We start from the raw sequence: 10,110 nt of genomic DNA, 5'->3' as shown, positions 1-10,110 counted from the left end.
CCTTCACTTCTTCATTCGTCAACCTGTCCCTCCATGTCACTCCACATGCTCCTCTCAAGTAACTCATTTCCACTGCTCTCACTCTTGACTTGTTCCCCTCTTGCAAGGTCCACGCCTCGCTTCCATACGTCAGGGTAGGGATTGCAATACTATCATGCAGTGACTTCTTAACTTCCATACTCACCTCCCTATTTCTCATCACTGCTTTCAGTGAACCAACAACCTTCCTTCCCTGCTGTACCCTTTCACACACTTCATCCCCCAAAGTTCCATCCTCACTCATCACACTACCCAAGTACTTGCATGCACTCACATTCTCCATATCCTCACCATCCAACCTCACTGTACTTTCTGTGACTTCATTCCTCTCAAACACCATAACTTTACTTTTGTTTACATTAACCTTCAGCTTCCTCCTCCTACACACTGTCCAAAATTCATTCATCAAACCTTGCAACTCCCATTCATCTTCACTCAACAATACTGTATCATCAGCAAACAGCAACATCGGAATCTTCCAAAACTCACCCTCATTCATTAGAGCCACCCCCAAATCCACTGCCCTACCGTGAACCTCCTTTACAACCCCATCCATGTATATATTAAACAGCCATGGAGACATCACACAACTCTGTTTCAGTCCCACTTTGAGATCAAAGAACTCACTCAGCTCACCATCCATTCGCACCGTAGCCCTAGCTCCTTCGTACATACTCTTCACAGCATTCAACAATCTCCCCTCCACTCCATATATTCTTAATACCTTCCACATACCTTGAATATCTATTTTGTCATAAGCTTTCTCCAAGTCCATGAAGGCAGCATACACTTTCTTTCCCTTCTCTAGATACTTCTCCACTAAACATCTTAGAACAAATATCTGATCTACACATCCTTTTCCCTTCCTAAATCCTCCTTGTTCTTCTCCAACTAGCTCCTCTGTCATATGCCTAACCCAATCAATGAGTATTCTACCATATATTTTACCAGTCATTCTTTCCTCGTCCTTCTGCCTACGGATGACTTTACACTCCCTCTTCTGTCTTTCATTCCTTCATTCTTTCCTCTTCCTTCTGCCTATGGGTGACTCTACACTGAGTGACAAGCCAAATGGTTTCCTGTACACCAGGAAACCATTTACTACGCTGGGTGGTAACCATATAACCAAATTTTGGCAACTGGTGGTTTTGTGGGTAATTATTGTGCTCCAATCGGACTGAGCCAGTGAAGGCTTATATCCAAGGGGTGGTTGGGGTTTATTGCTCATGTAATGCCACTCAGGGATGAGTGAGGTTGGTCACTCTCATCTTAAATGTCAAGACCAACTGCCTAGCCCCGGGTTCCTATGCTCCTCATGGGGCAACGTAGGATTGGATGATGGATGGATGGACACACTAAGAAGGCAAATACCCCTATGGTTACCACATACTTCTCTCTCTCCTTTTCCTTTATATAAAGGAACAATTATACCTGATTTCCAGTCCTCTGGAACCCTTCCCTCTTCCCAAGCCAATCTACACAACTTCCATATCCCCTCCACAACAATCTCACCCCCATACCTAAGCATTTCACCACACACTCCATCAATTCCTGGGGCCTTTCCCAACTTGATCTTCTTCATTGCTTCCACTACTTCCGTCCCACTGATCTCTTCCTCCCTCCTCTCATCTCTCCTTCTCCTAGCCATTCCCCAACCACTTATACTCACACTTCTCTCACTCTCTACATTCAACAAATCCTCAAAGTGCTCCTTCCATCTCCTCAATTTCTCTCTCTTCTCCACCAACAACCTCATATTCCTATCTTTCACTCCCCTACTATTTCCCCTTTCACACTGCCTTACTTTCTTTACCTCCTTCCAAAACAATTTCTTACTCTCCTTCCATTTCAAACTCTGATTCCTCCCGAACTCTTCATCCACTTTCTTCTTACTCTCCATCACCAGTCTCTTCACCTCCCTTCTCCTACTCACATATACCACTCTCTTCTCTCTCTCATCTTCTCCTCTACCTACACTCGTTAACCGTTCACTACATGCCTTCTTCTTTTGTTCCACAGCTCGTTTCATCTCATCATTCCACCATGCTGTCCCTTGCATCTCCTCCTCACTCCACAAATCATCTCATACGCTGCGCCTATCTCTTCCGTAAATATCTTACATACGTCTTCCACCCCTTCCATCTGCCCTAGCTCATACCTTCCCAATCTTTCTTCCACTATGCTCTTATACTCTGCCATTTTCTCACTATCTTGCAGATTCTCCACTCTTCTCACATCTGAAATATGAACCTGGTGGACTGCAGGCTTAAGTTACCATACTCTGCACCTCACCAACCTCCTTTTGAGGGATAGCAAAGTACAGTTGGTGACAGATGTTTGTATAACCAGGCAGTTGAGTTATCTTGTTATATCTACGCCATCACATGATGGAATCCCTCTCTGGCACCTTCTTAAACTAAAAAAGTCAATCACAGCCTTCATTTTCCCCTCTGGTACAAGGCCTCTCTCCTAACTTGACTAAAACTGCCTGGAAAAACAATATACAATAAAAGATATCAACTGGTTCAACAGGTTATCCATTCTGATTACTATTATATCGCAATCTTGTTGCCATTAGATGACTGTAAGATAAACCTTTTGACCTGAAAGTTAGATTACAGCTTCCATTAATCCCTTCAATACTCGAGGTCTATCCTTAGCTGAATTAATAACTGTCAGAAGTATCTATCTATTGCCAGATGCCATAATCCCGTAAGGGGTGGCCATTTGACTTTTAGTTATTTGTTTTATGGGGAGGTGCACTAATCCTCCACCAACCCACTTGTTGACACGTAGGGAGCACGTATGGTTTGGTTATATGGTTACCACTCGGCGTAGTAAATGGTTTCTTGGCTTACAGGAAACCATTTGGCTTGTCACTCAATGTAAAGCCACCTGTAAAGGAAAGAAAAGCAATAAGAATGACAGGAAAGATGGGAGAAAAATGAAGAGAGGAGGGCAGACACAGAAAAAGAATGATAAAGGCTAAGGAAGAAGTAGGCAGCTCTACATCAAGTGAAGCAGCAAGAGACGTTACTTAATTTGAAGGGTTAAATTTCCCCAGCTATCAATCCCCTCACTCCAATGACATCCTATTCATTTTAATCAGGCAGTTTTATTCATCTTAGGAAGTACCACCAGCAGTAAAGGTGTTAAATGAAGGCTATATCCAACCCCTTCAGTTCAAAGAGTCTCTTAAGCTGAAGAAAAGCATTTGGGAGTAGCAAGAATAAGCCCATGAAAGATGACATCAGATTTACAGGGATAAGTTTCTTCCACTACACTAGTCAAGGTCCAGTCCTCCTTTAAAAAAAAAAAAAAAAAAAAAAAAAAAAAAAAAAGGAGAAATATAAGGAACAGGCAATTCTATATTTTAACAATCTTTATTTAATGCAATCTTTGTCACTGCAACAATCCTACAAATTTTATACAACCTTTTCCATATAGTGTTTTTGTATTTCTTGCTATTACCAGAAATTTCACTCAGCTTGGGAGAGAATCCCAATAGTGAAAGGGTTAATGGAGGCTGTATCTAATCCCTCTAGTTAAAAATTTCTTATCTGAACTTCAAAAAATTCCCTGAAGATGGCAAGAATAAAATGCAAATGACATCACCATAATGAAGCATCAACACTCAGATTCCTATAAATCACTCTTGGCTAAATATAATCGTGACATTAGCTGGACTAGAATACAGATCCAGAGGGTTCCCGATCATGAGGGGTTAATGAAGACATATTAACCACATAAAACTTACTCTCAAATGAATAAAAATGTCTGGGGTTTGTTACATTACCTTTTTCTACTTTTCCACCAAAGACTACTGACCATGGTATCATATATATGTTTTGATGCTTGATAGCAGCTCTACACATCATGATATTGAGCCAGTACTCTACTGAAACCCCCATCTCAGAGGCCTCTATGCATGACTTCATCACAGTATGGTTTGAGGGCAGCAGGAAGAAAAAAAAAATAATAAAAAAATTAAAAAAAAAAATAGATAGATAAAGAGGTAAATAAAATTTTCACTAACCACTTCATTACTTGACATCCTTCTATGGTGTACAATATACTCTGGAGACAGCAAGAATATAATAAGAAAAATTTCATAGTACTGGTACTAAAGATGTTACCCATCATATATGTAAACTTCACTTAACTTTCAGCCAGGGGACAACATTTATACTTTTCCCTCTTGTTGCCAGATAATTATATTCTGTTCACAAGACCCACCTAGTAGTGAAGTGGTTAGTGAAGAATATATTTAATCCTTCCAATCAAAAAGTCACCTTCCTCTTTCACTCTCACCCTTTCAGGCAGACATAATATCTATTTCATTCTAGATATCTGCTGACAAAATATTCTGCTCAGGATAGACTTTCTGAACTGCAAGGGTTATATCTGGCCTTTTCAAATCAGTACCCTAACTTTCCTGCACTGCATAAAACAGTTGTGCAGCAGCATGTATAAATTACAAAAAGATGTAATCTTAGTGAAAGAGTAAAGAACAAAAAAGGTTACAATTAGATGTATGAACTGTACAGTCATCAAATTACAGAGGACAACAAATTTTTTCCAACTCCTAGTCCTACTTTGGAAAACAATCTGCAAGAGTCAAATTTACAGCCAGCAACCCAACTTGTCACAATCTTCCTCAATAATACAATCCAAAACAGTCGATATGGCAGACACCCAGGGCCTGAAATGTACTGATTTTTGTCTATTTCACAATGTTCCCCTACAATAACATCTACAACAATCAAATTTTCATCTGGGTCTCCAAATGGCTTGGTTGGTGAAAGGACGATGACAGCCACCTCATCCCTGGATTGCATTTCTGAGCACAACTTTCATAATTATCTGTACTAGCTTCATCTCTGGCCATCATTTTCTTCAGCACTGCATCCACCTCTGACCATCACTTTCTTCATCATTCTTCAGTACTGATAATCACTGTCTGTCACTGCTCTGCAGCTTCTGTGTGGGATATAAATAAAGGAAATATAAAAGAGATACTGACTCATACATTACTGTACTTATCTTGACTCAGCTACTACCCCTATATTAGTTTGGATGATGAATTAAAGACGATTGGCTGGTGGTATGGGGGATGATGAGATTGTAGTTTTGGGTGGGGATTTAAATGGTCATGTGGTTGCAGCAGCTCAACAATAGAAAAGAACAGAAAGGGTGTAAGGGGAAAGTGCTTATGATAAGAGGAAAGTGGAAGGAGTAAAGATACTGTACTTCAGTTTTGGAAGGCAATGAATATGATTGTGTGCAACAAGTTTTTTAGGAAAACAGATACGCTAAATCCTCATAAATTGCGTGTTCATAAATCAAGGATTTGTAAATCACAGCTAAGTGGCCATCGGACTGCCACCAACCTTAAATCACTGTTAAGTCATGAAAATTGCGGACCTAGGCACCGAAGTGGGCCTTTTCCGAGGAGAACCGTTAACCGCGGCATTCAAACTGAGAATCGCGACCCAACAACCAATCACCACACATCCCTGGTGGCAAGTATGCATACTAATGCTGCCATGTTGTTGTTGTTCTTGTCCCACCAGTCCGCACACTACAGACCGTCGCTGTGGAGTACGAGAGCTACCTGCCTTTTGCGTGGAACTTCCCCCCGCCTCCTACCAGCCATGGCCCCTCCCCACCCCCTGATGAAGCGCTCTAAGCAGTATGGCGTCATGAAGTGGCCGCCGTTGTCATACAGTCAAAGTTTGGAGCTCATTCGTCGTGTTGAGAAGGGAGAGAAGTTTTCAAAGCTGGCGAGTTTGGGAAGAACGAGTGCTCAGAGGTTCTAAGTTCTTCCCAACACCACCTCACTCCATTCACTTACGCAACTTTGTCATGGGATTAAGGTGAGATCCCTTAACACTGCTTATTTCTATTTAATACATGCACTGAATAATCCTAAATTTGTATGTTTGTGTTTGATGGTGCCTAGATGGGCGTAGGCAGGGTGCTGTGGGGGTGGGTTGGCCGAAGTCCAGACCCAAATTAATTTTTCACATAAGAGTTATTATTCATAAATCATGGCAGTGGTCCAGACCCAAAATGCCACGATTTATGAGGCTTGAGTGTATGATACGAGAGAGTAAACTGTTTACATTATGTGTTTGGGAGTAACAGCAGGCAGATTGAATATTTCCTGGTCAGGAGGGCCAACAGGTGGTTAGGAAAGGATGTTAATGTTATAGAGCCATTTTTACAGTCATCCCCTATAGTCTACACAGCTCTGAACACATGTCTTGGTTTTCACAGTTGCCCCTAACCTGCCTTCTGAGGCCTTCACCTAGAGGCTGCATTCAGGCTGTCCCCAGCAGTTATTGAAACATTCTGAGAAGGGTTGGGGCTTCCCAACAGACGGACCCAAATCAACTAAAATAAAAGAATTGTTGTCTAATGAATGATTTAGTACCGTAAATATTTTGAAATCAGATGTCCCATGTAATATTGCTGAGATAATTATACACCCCATAAATAAAATACCCCATATTAATACTCTTTTAAGAAACTATATACAGTATACTGTAACTTATCCAACGTTTGCCACAAGGGCGTGGGAAATAATTCTATCTTGTGCGGTGTTTGTGATAAATGGGTGCACAAGAGATGTAGTGGTATCAGAGGTAGACTGCGAGATAATGCTGATTTTATGTGTACGGCGTGTCGGGGAGAGCAGGTGGAGATTGTCGGGAGTGAAAGGATTGAACTTTCTGGTGAATCTCTTGAGTGTGAGGAAGAGTTTTGTTATTTGGGAGACATGTTGTGTGCTGGAGCTAGCTCTGTGGCTGGGGTAAGAAGTGGTTGGAAGAAGTTCAGGGAGCTCTTGCCTCTTCTGACATTGAGAGGGCTCTCCCTACCTGCTAAGGGGCCTTTGTATGCAGCATGTTAGGAGTGTAATGCTGTATGGTAGTGAGACTTGGGCAGTAAAGGAGGAGGATATTCGCCAGCTCAGATGTACAGAAATGACAATGATTAGGTGGATGTGTAGTGCGTCCCTGCATGCAAGGTCCGGGGGGGCTGGGTTCACAATGGAAGAGTTGAGAGGCAGGATGGGACTGGAGTGTATTGGTGTTGTGATGAGGAGAGGCAGATTGAGATGGTTTGGACATATGGAGAGGATGGGGGATGATAACTGGGTGAGGAAGGTGACAAGTGTTAATATTGGGAGTGGGGTGATGAGGGGTAGACCGAGAAAGACATAGGACGAGGTCATTAAGTGTGACCTCAGGGTTATGGGACTGAACAGGGAGGCTGCAATGGCTCGTGCAGCGTGGAAAGCTGCCATTAGGTGACCAAGGCCGACGCATGCAAGCATGTTGGAGCCTTTAAAACGAAACGAAAATGAAATGAAACAATAAGGCAACTCATCACGGTTTACTTCGCAGATAGTTGGAGGCTCCACCCACATTCAGGCCTAAAGGGTTAGGGTCAACTGTGAAAACGACTCATGGGGAGCAAAAACGTACCGGTACCTAAAGGGGTCTTTGTTCCATCAGACGTTTAAGAGGGAGCTGTTCTGTAAATTACTGGAAACTTAAAAGTAAATAATCATTGTAATATAAAGTAATTGTTCAGTAATTTCCTGGGGACTTAAAACCAAAAAAGAATGTAAAATAAAGCAACCTAAAACATGGACTTGGTGTACCTGTGCAAGAGTGAAGTGCTGATGTGAGAAGGCACTGCCACACTGCAAATCTCTTTCCCACTGTCACCTTCCTCTTCCTACAGTCATCATACTCCAGCACATGCCATACTGACCCCAGGATCCCCATGGCTGGCATCTCAACATTTATACCTGAAAGCCATCAAAGGGTCAATTAGGATATAAGCCAACAATCCTATGGAAAGCCAGGGCTCAATGCAAGAGTTACACCAGAGAAACAATGCAGGAAAGGGACAAGTTAGATGTAGGAAACTGGCAATATGAAAGGCAGGGCTCATCTCAAAAGAATTAATCCTAACAAACAAGGCAGTGGAGCAACTTGGATTATACACCACCAATAACAATAAACATATAACCCTTCTGCTGTGCTTGGTACACTTGGATAACTTAATTAGCAATAATATCATAAGATTTTGTACAACAGAGAGAATTTCTAGATGTCAGGGGCATCAAAAACTATCCTAACTAACTCTTTTTCTACTAATGGTATAACTAGAATTTTATTTATGCTGATATCAATACTGATTACATTAAAACCCTATCAGTTAAGCAAATATACTGTATCACAAAGTGAAGTATCGTACAGCGGGGAATTCCTGTATTTTGCTCAGCTGAGACACCACACCAGCCAAAGGGTTAACAAACAATTTTTCTATGATTTATTGTGTACTTAAGTGTGAAAAACGATCATAATGGAGACTTACCAGTATATAACATGGGCTTACTGAACATGAGGGAAGGTGGTTTGGGGTGGCATGAGTGCCTGTAGATAAATCAGGACACTGACAGAGTGAGGGAAGAGTTGGATTGGGAGGGAAGGATGGACTGTATATAGTGCAGACATGGGGCCTAGTACAGCTAAAAGTATTCTATTCATTCATTCATCATCATCTAATCCTGTGTCACCCCATGAGGAACGTAGGAGCCCAGGGCTAGGCAAGTTGGTCCTGACATCTGAATGAGAGTGACCAGCCTCATTCATCCCTGCATGGCATTACATAAGCAATAAACCCCAACCATCTCTTGGACATAAACCTGCACAGGCTCAATCAGATCGGAGCACCTTAATTACATATTACTAAGGAGCTCAACCAAGTATATAAATTCTGTATTACAATTACTCTGAACCTCAAAAGTATATGGCTATCCATTACAGTACTGTATATTACATATTACTTTAAAATGTAACCTATTATTGCAACATTATTAGTTGCCCGGAGTAAACCATATACCAGTACTGTACCAGTACATCTGCCACAGTACTGGTACAGGTATACTCTAGTACAATAGTGTATTAACCCCTTCAATACAGAGTACAAGGGTACTTCCTTTGTGTTAAACAAAATCAATTGACATTAGCCAGAGTAACTTAATTTGCTAAATTGTTACCAAACTCAAAGTATTAAAAACAAGACTGAATGACAACACTGTCATAGGTCTGGAGATTGGGAAATGTATAAAGTACCTAATACCAGTACTACATTAAAAAAGTATCAGTTTCACAGTGAGTGTTGCTTTTTGTGTTTTCTTCCTTAGACAAACAGTTCTGAATGGTATTTTTTATCACAAGTTGCATACACTTCATGCTTTACAAGGCACTGATGATATAGCAAACAGACACATAAATAAAATGTAATGAGATTGTTTTTCAAATAATTTGTTGTGCACTGCTATGGGATAGGGAGTTGAGGGGCATTCCTATAACTGGGCAGCAGAGGCAAACAATTATATTATCAACACCACATGAAGAAATCCCTCGTAAGCACCTAAAAATAAGAGGATGTAAATGCAGGTTTGGATGGAACAATGTGAGCACATCTGAACTAAGCAGTAAAATAGAGAAAATCTATAAAATCCCCTCTTGCACCACACACACATATACCGGTATACAACATTCCATCCATTAATCAGTGCAGCAATATAAATGTTGTACCCTAACACTTACCATATAATGTCTCCAACAACACAGCTTTACCTCATGCAGTCCACCATTTTCCACCCAGGGGCTGGAGTTGAAAGATGTATGGTACATCTGGTTCATTTCTACTTTCAAGACAAGTGAAGCCATCCGTCTTCATCATTTCTGAACGGTAAAAGTGCATCCATCTCCACCTCTGTCCTGGGGATGGAGTCAAGATGTGTGGCTATGTCTATCCAGCCAGCTTCCACTCTCCACATGAAGCCATCCATCTCCAACTGTGAAAAATAGAGAGGAAATGAAAACAACTTACCAAACCTAGCAAGACTTACTTTACACATGACAGACTCACCCTTCAGTCCTAACCTTGTCCTAGGATAAAATATTGCTGCCTTCATAGTTTGGTTCAGTAAATATATTTTCATAACACCCATGAGAAAAGCAGTGTAACTAACAATTACAGTAC

The 10,110-nt window shown here is 41.2% G+C and overlaps 1 long non-coding RNA gene across 1 annotated transcript; it reads right to left on the bottom strand.

Annotated features, from left to right (window-relative positions):
* Positions 1-3,467: 3,467 nt before the first annotated feature.
* On the bottom strand, positions 3,468-9,874 carry LOC145407777 (uncharacterized). Its single transcript, XR_013898792.1, has 3 exons — positions 9,672-9,874; positions 7,709-7,858; positions 3,468-5,019 (listed from the first exon to the last, which is right to left on the bottom strand). It is a non-coding gene; the product is annotated as an uncharacterized LOC145407777 (long non-coding RNA).
* Positions 9,875-10,110: the final 236 nt, after the last annotated feature.

The sequence above is a fragment of the Coenobita brevimanus genome, chromosome 74 (assembly GCF_032717465.1).
Source record: "Coenobita brevimanus isolate Jiangsu-jjx chromosome 74, ASM3271746v2, whole genome shotgun sequence".
In the NCBI taxonomy this organism is placed as follows: Eukaryota; Metazoa; Arthropoda; class Malacostraca; order Decapoda; family Coenobitidae; genus Coenobita; species Coenobita brevimanus.
Note: the sequence above shows the minus strand (reverse complement) of the source record. Positions and strands in the feature narration are given on the sequence as shown.